Source organism: Schistocerca cancellata, chromosome 8 (assembly GCF_023864275.1).
Source record: "Schistocerca cancellata isolate TAMUIC-IGC-003103 chromosome 8, iqSchCanc2.1, whole genome shotgun sequence".
NCBI lineage: Eukaryota > Metazoa > Arthropoda > Insecta > Orthoptera > Acrididae > Schistocerca > Schistocerca cancellata.
This window is the reverse complement of record NC_064633.1, coordinates 145,262,094-145,273,558: the sequence shown is the minus strand read 5'-3', so window position 1 is coordinate 145,273,558 and position 11,465 is coordinate 145,262,094. Positions and strand designations below refer to the sequence as shown.

Below are 11,465 nucleotides of genomic sequence, written 5' to 3'. Positions count from 1 at the left end.
GCGCCGTCGGATACCTGCTTACTGCAGTCCACGTCAGACGGACTTGGGTGTAACGTCGATACAGTGCATCCGGATGCGCAACGGGAGGATCTACCTCCCACACAGCAGTACGACGCGAATCATGCTACGCAGGGGTTGAATACAGACACACCGGACGGAAAGCCGACGGACGGAGTCCCTCCACCCACCGCAACAACGCCACCGCCTTCGGTCAGCCCGGCCGGAGAGACACGACGGGAGCTGGACCTCCAGCACAGGAACTGGGCCGACGAATCAGATACTGACCCCCACACCGACGACGCACCCGCAATGGCGAGTGCTGCGTCCACCGGATGTTAACCGCGCAGAAGAGGCAGACTGACGCACAGACAGCATGTCACCGGGCAGCAGCACACAAATTAACATAAGCGTTCATGTGCGCTTTACGCACTGCGGAACAGCGGCAGGCATATCGAACAGCCTCTATTAATACTAATACGATCAGAACGCCTGTCAAATTGCAATTATTACGAGACATGTTGCATGCGTCAGACGTCGACATCGTTCTGCTGCAGGAAGTATGTGTTGAGAGCTTCCCCGACCTCTATGAGTACGATACGTACATTACACCTACTACCGACGGCGGCAGCGGAACAGCGATACTTCTACGTAGCGGCATAGTAGCCGAGGACGTGGTGTACCTGCCGTCAGCGCGAGGACTAGCGCTCACAGTGTTGGGAGTACGGGTCGTTAACATTTACGCACCGTCGGGGTCAGACAGACGGCGCGACCGATCCCGATTTTACGCAGAGGAGATTGAAACACTATTCTTAGGTCGGTATGAACATGTCTTATTTGGAGGCGACTTCAACTGCGTGCTCGCACCAAAAGATCAACACCCCCGTTATACTTCATGCCCGGAGCTGCGGCAACTCATACTGGACATGAATCTCATTGATACATGGGAGCAGATACATGGCGACAGACGTGGATACACCTACGTCACGAGTCACTCTGCAAGTCGTCTCGATCGCATTTACGTAACACGTCGTCTCGAACCTGCGATCCTCGATGCGGAATTGTGGCCTGTCGCCTTTTCAGATCACATAGCATATATATGCACGGTCTCCCTGAGTCGTCAACAGGTGTGGAGGAGTCGCAGTGTTTGGAAACTGAATACAGCACACCTTAGGGAACCTGAGTGCAGACGCTTAGTCGAAGACACTTGGCATGTGTGTGAACGACGCCTCCCGACATATCCGACGACGTTGCAGTGGTGGCTGGAATGCGTTAAGCCTGCATTGCGCCGAGCGTTAATTGCATACGGAAGAGAGCAGATGATGTGGAGGCGGTACACGACGGAATTTTATTTCACGATGCTCCGCGAACTATCTGTACAAGCACCTTCACAGGAGCGTCGTGCCGGTATAAAACGAGCACAGGCCCAAATAATTTCCATAACGCGCCGCCGACTGGAGGGTGTCGCAATCCGTGCAAGGGCCTTTGAACGAGTCCGTGGAGAATCCCCGTCGATGTATCACGTTATTAGAGAAAAACAACGTAGCCGCAGAACCTTAATACAGACGGTCGTACTGCCAGATGGTCGCCGCATGACAACGCAAAAAGACATTGCCAACGCTTTCGTGGAACACTACGGTCATCTCTATGAAGAAGCGGAACACGATCAGGCAGCCTTTCATGAGGTCCGACGAACGCTCTCCGCGTGTCTCGACGAGTCGGCCAACCTGGAGTTAACAGGTGAAATCACAGTTGACGACGTAATGGAAGCGATTGATAAGGGAGCGTCGCACAAATCGCCGGGGCCCGACGGGTTTCCGTTGGAGTTCTATCGTACATTTAAAGATCTCATGATTCCACGATGGACTGCCATGTACGGCGAATTGATGTCTCCCAACGTGCCTCTTCCACCCTCCTTCGTGGAAGGAATGATCATCCCCATCCACAAACCATCTGGCGGCACAGGGATACAGGCCTACCGGCCACTGACCCTTCTTAATTGCGACTACAAGATCTACGCCAGGATACTTGCAGCACGCTTTAAACGCGTAATACGACAAGTGATTTCACTCGACCAAACCCAGCTAGGAGGAGCTAGCAATATACAAACGGCACTCAGCGACTACCGCGATGTTATCGCACTGGCATCAACATGTCGTCTCCGGGGTGTATTGGTATCGATAGACTTCGATCGCGCATTTGACAGGCTGAGTCATGCTTATCTCACGGACGTGATGACGAAAATGAAGTTTCCGGAAAGTTTTGTCACCGTCGTCATGCGACTACTCCACGGAGCCGCATCCAAAGTGCTCATCAATGGACGCTTGGTGGGGCCCATCACCATCTCACGATCGGTCAGACAAGGGTGCCCGCTGTCAACGATATTGTATGCCATCGCTGTCGAGCCGCTGCTTTGCGGGCTCCGGAATCGACTCCAAGGAATGACGATAAGGCACACCAAGTTTGTATGCCGAACATACGCAGATGACCTAGTGCTTTTAGCAAGGTCAGGCGACGAGGTAGGAGCGGCCTTGCATTGGATTAATTTGTATTGTATGGCTACGGGAAGTCGCCTGAACATGGCAAAGTCGGGAGCGATGAACATCGGGAGAGGACTCCCAACAGGAAGTGTAGCACCATTACAGCCGATCAACAAGATGAAATGCCTAGGAATTATCTTCACTACCGACGTTCGACGCACGGCGGCACTGAGTTACAGAAATCTTCTGCAAACAATTCGTGCGAGTGTCCGAAGTCACAGGTTAAGGGCACTGGATATGATACAACGGGTCACCTTTGCCAACACTTATCTAGCCTCTCGCATCCCCCACCTGGCACAAGTTCTTCCTATGCCGGTGGTGTTGGCCCGCCGAATCCTGGCGGCACTCGGATATTTTGTGAGCACAGGTCTGCTTTTTAAGGTAGGGTACGAAACCCTCACCCTACCTCGTAGTCGTGGAGGTCTTGGACTAGTCCACGTACGCGACCGAGCAGTGGCTATTTATGTAACCACAATGATAAAGATGTGGACACGACACCAGACAAGTCTGACGGGCAGCTTGATAGACGAACTCGCTCCACCTTCTCTTTCGGCTCCGGTAACGGTGGCTCACATCTCACCATCGCTTGCCCATATGCGAACCTTCTTTGTGGAACACAGTTATGTACATATGGAACTACCGACTACCAGGACGGCAACGGCACGTGATATATATCACATCTTCACTCGACGACGGCCGAATAATCCCGTAGAGCGCCGCCAACCAACAGTTACGTGGTCAGTGGTATGGCGTACAGTGCACCACCCACACCTCGATACGGGAACGCGCGCATTGTGGTATCAGGTGGTAAATGGGAAATACGTGACTCGTTCCAGGTTGCATACAATTCATATGGCGGACGAGCCACTGTGTCCGCAGTGCAATGTTATAGACACTGAGGAGCATCGCCTGATATGCGGTCCTTCGGCGGACGTCTGGTGTTTGGTCAAAAAAATGATCGCCTTCCTCCTTCGGGTGGGGCCGCAAACAATAGAACCACGCACACTACTTCTCCCAGATAGGACATATTATCCCCGAACGAAGACAAACGCAGTGACTTGGATTCGAGGTTTGACTGTGCGTTATCTTTTCCGAGACGGCAGTAAGAATGTGCTTGACTTTTGGGCCTTACTACAGGAACATCACTCACAGCTTATGAGACATCCGAGATATCGAACATATTACGCAAATTTTTTAGGGAGTGCCTTGCTTGATCCCCCACCCAGTTGGGGTGTCCCGGGTAGGAGAATGTAATTATTGTCTATAAGTATCAGAACAAGAAAGGACCAGGACAGTGGAGAGGATCCACAAACACACGTGAAGACGTACCCGACACCAACGCGAGGTGTGACGGGATTAGCGAGGTACGCGCCTAAAAGAGGAACGTAGACCGTTATTGTTTGTACTGCCAGAAGCAGGATATTTTATTTATTTTTTTTCACTATTATGTTAAAAAAAATCCACTTATTTACGTTTCCCAGAAACATTTTCTTTTATAGTCATCGTCTTATATATTTAAAAAAAAATGCTAGAAGCAGTTTATGTTTGTTATTGTACAAAAAAAAAAAAAGCGGGGTGGCGCAGCGGAAAAAAAAAACGTTGGTAGAGCACTTGCCCGCGAAAGGCCAAGGTCCCGAGTTCGAGTCTCGGTCGGAAAAAAAAAAAAAAAAAAAAAAAAAAGTGGTCAGCGTGGCAGACTGTCAATCCTAAGGTCCCGGGTTCGATTCCCGGCTGGGTCTGAGATTTTCTCCGCTCAGGGACTGGGGGTTGTGTTGTCCTAATCATCATCATTCATCCCCATCGACGCGCAGGTCGCCGAAGTGGCGTCAACTCGAAAGACCTGCACCAGGCGAACGGTCTACCCGACGGGAGGCCCTAGCCACACATTTCATTCATCTCACTTGGTAAGTGAGAACTTTAAAGCTTAAAGCGGCTGAGGGCCCATGCTTTTTACAAAAATATTACAACTACAGTAAATTAAAAAAAAAAAAAAAAGAAAAAAAAAAAAAAAGTGGTCAGCGCGACAGACTGTCAATCCAAAGGGCCCGGGTTCGATTCCCGGCTGCATCGGAGATTTTATCCGCTCAGGGACTGGGTGTTGTGTTGTCCTGATCATCATCATTTCATCCCCATCGACGCGCAAGTCGCCGAAGTGGCGTCAAATTGAAAGACTTGCACCAGGCGAACGGTCTACCCAACGGGAGGCCCTCATCACACGACATTTCATTTCATTTCATTTCAGTGGCTGTGTAGACGATCACAGACAGTACAGTTGTGTACAGAGAAGATGCCTATCAGACTCTCTGCGGTGGAGGGCCATAGGGAGAATGGAAGCAGGAGAGTCGCAAACTGATGTGGCCCGATGGCCTAAAGTGAATCGCTCTGTTGTTTCTAAGATGTGAAAACAGTTTGTAGAGACCGAAACTGTATCCCGAAGACCAGGACAGAGCCGACCATGTGTGACACTAGAAAGGGCATGACGGCACCGCCTTTGTACTGCACGGCAACTGGCATCTGACCTTGCTGCATCCACTGGACGTATCGTATCGAGGCAAACGTTGTACAGTGGGCAGAGTGACCGGTATTGTCGGAGACCTGCTGTAGTGTGTACCTCTGACACTTCTTCACAGAAGGAAACGTCTAGAGTGGAGTTGTCAACATGCCATCTAGACTGTCGAACAGTGGGTCAATGCTCTTTTCATAGATGAATTCCGATTTGCTCGCGAGAGTGATTCTCGACGGATTCTCGTCTGGAGGGAACGCGGAACACTATTTCGGGACTCAAGCATTGTGGAAAGAGACCGGTACACTCCATACTGATCATATTAACCAGTTATCGGGATGTGTGCCCAAATCCATTAAGTTGAAAAAAACGATGAACATTTGTGTCTACCGTTATGCACGTTGCTGTTGTTTACGTTCTGTATCTTTATACTTTACTATCGCCTGGTTATACTGTTTTGTGGCAAAATAAACGCAAATTTGCAAAATTTCCATTTGTTGCTTTAATTTTGGATACCAGTGTACTTGGCAGTGACACATGCGAAAGTTTTTCTCGTTTGCATTTTTGTGTTATGGAGATTCATGGTTCAAATGTTCAAGAGCTAGTAACGTATATCTTGGAATTTTGAAAGATATTTTGGAGTTTGAAACGTGCTTACAACTCACGAATACGAAATTTAGTTTTTCAATCCCAGCTATTTTATAAAAATGTCCGATCATGAGCAATAACTCTTAAAGACGCACCGGTGCGGGAAACCACAGCGTTCTAGTTGCAGAGAGCAGTACAGTGGGATATGTCAAAAGAATTACTACTTTCAGAACTGAGAAAGAAGATATGTACAGTATGCTGTGCTTCAGTCGTCAGTGATATTATGTCGTACAGTCATTTCGCCGAATACGTTTCTATTGTTAATGTTTGATAGACTTTTATCGAACAAGCCGCCACATCTATTAAATACCTGGGAGCACGCATACGGTGTTATCTGAAGTGGAGCGATCACACAAAAACTATCTTAGGGAAAGTAGATGCCAGACAGAGATTCACTGGAAAAATCCTGATGAAGGGTAGGCCATGTGCGAAGGAAGTAGCTCACGAAACCCCTTTTCCATCGATTCTTGAGTATTGGCCGAAAGTGTGGGATGATACCAAGTGGGATTCATAGAGGAAATGGAAAAGTTGGAGAGAAAAAGAGCCCACATAACAGGTTCGTTTAGTAAATGCTGAAGCGTCGCATGGGTACTCGTTTAGTACATTGGCTACAAGATACGCGGTGTGCATCAAGGTGTTGTTCACTGTTCAGATTTGCAGAGGTAAGTTCGTAGAGGAATTAACCAACGTTTTCCTTCCTCCTACCTATGACTACCGAAAAGATGGTGAAAGTAAATCGAGAGAGACTTTAGCTCACACGGACGCTTGCAAACAGTCGTTCTACCGATGCATCATTTGCGTATAGGTCAAGAAAACCGGTGGGTGGGGGAAGGGGGGGGGGGCAAATGGCTCGCGGAGTATACAGGGTGGTCCATTGATAGTGACCGGGCCAAATATCTCACGAAATAAGCATCAAACGAAAAAACTGCAAAGAATGAAACTCGTCTAGCTTAAAGGGGGAACCAGATGGCGCTATGGTTGGCCCGCTAGATGGCGTTGCCATAGGTCCAACGGATATCAACTGCGTTTTTTAAAAATAGGAACCCCCATTTTTTATTACATATCCGTGTAGTACGTAAAGAAATATGAATGTTTTAGTTGGAGGACTTCTTTCGCTTTGTGATAGATAGCGCTGTAATAGTCACAAACATATGGCTCACAATTTTAGACGAACAGTTGGTAACAGGTAGCTCTTCTAAATTGAAATACAGAACGTAGGTCTGTTTGAACATTTTATTTCGGTTGTTCCAATGTGGCACATGGCCATTTGTGAACTTATCATTTCTGAGAACGCAAGCTGTTACAGCGTGATTACCTGTAAATACCACATTAATGCAATAAATGCTCAAAATGATGTCCGTCAACCTCAGTGCATTTGGCAATACGTGTTACGACATTCCTCTCAACAGCGAGCAGTTCGCCTTCCGTAATGTTAGCACACGCATTGACAATGCGCTGACGCATGTTGTTAGGCGTTGTCGGTGGATCACGATGGCAAATATCCTTTAACGTTCCCCACAGAAAGAAATCCGGGGACGTCAGATCCAGTGAACGTGTGGGCCATGGCATGGTGCTTCGACGACCAATCCACCTGTCATGAAATATGCTATTCAATACCGATTCAACCGCACGCGAGCTATGTGCCGGGCATCCATCATGTTGGAAGTACGTCGCCATGCTATCATGCAGTGAAACACGTTGTAGTAACATCGGTAGAACATTACGTAGGAAATCAGCATACTTTGCACCATTTAGATCGCCATCGATGAAATGGCCAATTATCCTTCCTCCCATAATGCCGCACCATACGTTAACCCCCTAAGGTCGCTGATGTTCCACTTGTAGCAGCCATCGTGGATTTTCCGTTGCCCAATTGTGCATATTATGCCTGTTTACGTTACCGCTATTGGTGAATGACGCTTCGGAGCTAAATAGAACGCGTGCAAAAAATCTGTCATCGTCCCGTAATTTCTCTTGTGTGCAGTGGCAGAACTGTACACGACGTTCAAAGTCGTCGCGATGCAATTCCTGGTGCATAGAAATATGGTACGGGTGCAATCGATGTTGATGTAGCATTCTCAACACCGACGTTTTTGAGATTCCCGATTCTCGCGCAATTTGTCTGCTACTGATGTGCGGATTAGCCGCGACAGCAGCTAAAACACCTACCTGTGCATCATCATTTGTTGCAGGTCGTGGCTGACGTTTTACATGTGGCTGAACACTTCTTGTTTCCTTAAATAACGTAACTATCCGGCGAACGGTCCGGAGACTTGGATGATGTCGTCCAGGATACCGGGCAGCAAACATAGCACACGCTCGTTGGGAATTTTGATCACAATAGCCATACATCAACACGATATCGACCTTTTCCGCAATTGGTGCACGGTCCATTTTAACACGGGTAATGTATCACGAAGCAAATACCGTCCGCACTGGCGGAATGTTACGTGACACCACGTACGTATACGTTTGTGACTATTACAGCGCCATCTGTCACAAAGCAAAAAAACTGGTCCAACTAAAACATTCGTATTTCTTTAGGTACTACACAAGTATGTAATTAAAAATGGGGGTTCCTACTTTAAAAAAAAGCAGTTCATATCCGTTTGACCTATGGCAGCGCCATTTAGCGGGCCAACCATAGCGACATCTGGTTTCCCCCTTCAAGCTAGAAGAGTTTCGTTATTTGTAGTTTTTTTGGTTTGATGCTTATTTCGTGAGTTATTTGGCCCGGTGACCATGAATGGACCACCCTGTAGACGGACGAGCTAATGTAGACGTTGAAGCACCATCATAATAATATGGGCAACAATGTTAAGCTGTCAGAGCCCCACCGCTCATCGCCGGCCCGGTGGTCTAGCGGTTCTAGGCGCTCAGTCCGGAACAGCGCGACTGCTACGGTCGCAGGTTCGAATCCTGCCTCGGGCATGGAGGTTAGTTAGGTTTAAGTAGTTCTAAGTTCTAGGGGACTGATGACCATCGATGTTAAGTCCCATAGTGCTCAGAGCCATTTGAACCATTTGAACCACCGCTCATAATATGTTCCAATGGTTCTAGGAATTAGGAAGAAAGCGAAGCATTGCTTATCGTCTCAAATTTAAAACAACCTATGAGCGTATAAACATCCCTAACAGGACTGCCTGGCTATAGGTACTACAAAGTAATTGTTCGAAATTTAATATGGTACATACAATACAGCTGGACCCTTATTCGTGCGTACGAAGCTCGTGGTCGTGCAGTAGCGTTCTCGCTTCCTACGCCCGGGTTCCCGGATTCGATTCCCGGCGGGGTCAGGGATTTTCTCTGCCTCGTGATGACTGGGTGTTGTGTGATATCCTTAGGTTAGTTAGGTTTAAGTAGTTCTAAGTTCTAGGGGACTGATGACCATAGATGTTAAGTCCCATAGTGCTCAGAGCCATTTGAACCTTATTCGTGCTATAACGTCTTCTAACTTTAGATACATTCGACTGCTACTGAAGTTTCATTCCCTGAACCTTTTACAGCTCTCTGCACCATTCCTCAGAAGCGTTCGCCACCCGCTTGGAATATGCATTTCTCGCTCGTCTGTTACTGCTATTTTTCATTGTGCGCTAACCTCCCACTCATGAATTTTTAAAAGCAGAATTAGAATAAAAGAGTAGCGCAAACTTCTACAAACAAACAAGTTTCCCTGTCTCCCTCACTCTCGTTCTCTCCTTCGCTTTCTAGAGGCTATTTCCACTTGCGGCACATCCGTGTGTTCCCGGAATTTACTAGCGACTCTTCAGTTTTATTCTGGTTCACAAGACGTAGTAAGAAATACGCAATGGAGGCTAGCCGTCCTCCTACGCGCTGTGGGACGAACATTTCATATTCAGGAGGCCATCTCTGTGAGTTATGCGTCTTTGTAGAGGAGGCCACGCACTGCAGTAACGCATATTCCAGACATGTAACCTACATACCAGACAGATCTGTACCAGCAGACTTTCTGTTACGTTTACTGTGTGTTGACCTTCCGTAAATATTTAACATGAGAGACGAATAAGGCAGCGGACGTAATAAACCTTCTGACGAGTTATGTACCTTAGCAGCGGCATTGGCGCTAGGTAACCTGTGGTGAAGGAAAATCAAATCAAGTTTGCCTACTATTACAAATGACTTGTTATAAAACAGAAAAAAATCGTAGTTCTCAGCAGAGGCGGAAGCAGTTCATGGTATTTGCAAGGGAGATACATAGTACGGACCTTAACTTATACTGCATTAACTCCGTCCGAACATGCGATGAAGACCCAACGGTACCGACCGGCCGTCATGTCATCCTCAGACCACAGGCGTCACTGGATACGGATATGGAGGGACATGTGGTCAGCACACCATTCTCCCGGCCGAATGTCAGTTTACGAGACCGGAGCCGCTACTTTTCAATCAAGTAGCTCCTTAGCCCCACAAGGGCTGAGCGCTCCACGCTTGCCAACAGCGCTCGGGAGACCGGATGGTCACCCACCTCGTGCTAGCCCAGCCTAACAGCGCTTAACTCCGGTGATCTGACGGGAACCGGTGTTACCGCTGCGGCAAGGCCGTTGACGTATACTATTTATCTAAAAAATTACATAAAAGGTATAACTTGCAGAATTTCCTCATCTGAAACACATCAGGAATACACATACAAGCATACACACACACACACACACACACACACACACACACACACACACACACATCTTCACATTTCATCTGACATGGGAGTACACAACAGTAACAAATGAGCTACAGTATTTCCACAAAGGTCGCATCATCATCATAATCAACAAATTTCATCTCTCTGATTTATAGAGAAGAAACAATGTTTATGTCAGATACTGCCTTAATAAACTTCCTCTCTCTCTCTCTCTCTCTCTAGAACAAGGAAAGCGTGGAGGGGGGAGGGAGGGTGGGGTGGTAGATCACTTGCGAAGTATAGACGCACGAGCTATATCTCAATAGCTCTCTAACGTTATCTAAAGAGGCATCAATACTACAATGCATTGCAGAAGGAATGGGGTGAGAAAGCCCCGTACAAAAATACTTCGGATATAAATTTTATTATAAATTTCTTTTTACATTTTCATACAACAAATCACATTTTTTCGCATACTCAGATATCACAGCTAACTTTGACTTGCAGCAAAAATCGTTTGTCATCTCAGCGCAAACGTATGATTTTAATGCACATTCTAATTCATCTTGAACATATTTTAGAACAGGGCTTCACAACATACGTGCTCGCGGAGCAAGCTGTGAGCAGCAAGGCGCGAGCACGGAGCAGCGCGAGCACGGTACCCCCACTACCCGACCAGAGCGGAGAGTGGGGAGAGTCACCTGGGGCACACAATAGCTGCCGCCAGTCAATGTAAATCCGCGGCCACCTGCAGGGATATCACTCACGAATTATTACTGCGACAAATGAAACAAATAAAGGAGAATGTACACGTGCCACATAATTTTATTAGCTTAGTGTATGCCTTTACATTCGCATTAATTTGTGAACTGTTACACAATAAAAGGTGTCACTGAAGTGTGGGATTCTCGGTTATCTTGTACTTTTTGCCCTTTACAATTGCGTCTATGTTCGGAGTAATTGTTCTTGTGCATTTTAATCGCAGCGAGCAGTTTAAATTTCGATCAGACAATGCGTTTCTCAGGCGCGTCTTGTTACATTTCATTGCAGAGAACAGTTGTTCACAAACATACGTGGAACCGAACATTGATATTATTGTAGCCGCCAGTTTGTGCAAACGAGGAAATCTATCCTGAGG

At 47.3% G+C, this 11,465-nt stretch overlaps 1 pseudogene; it reads right to left on the bottom strand.

The window, feature by feature from the left end:
* Positions 1-10,138: 10,138 nt before the first annotated feature.
* Positions 10,139-10,255, bottom strand: LOC126095921 (5S ribosomal RNA; annotated as a pseudogene).
* Positions 10,256-11,465: the final 1,210 nt, after the last annotated feature.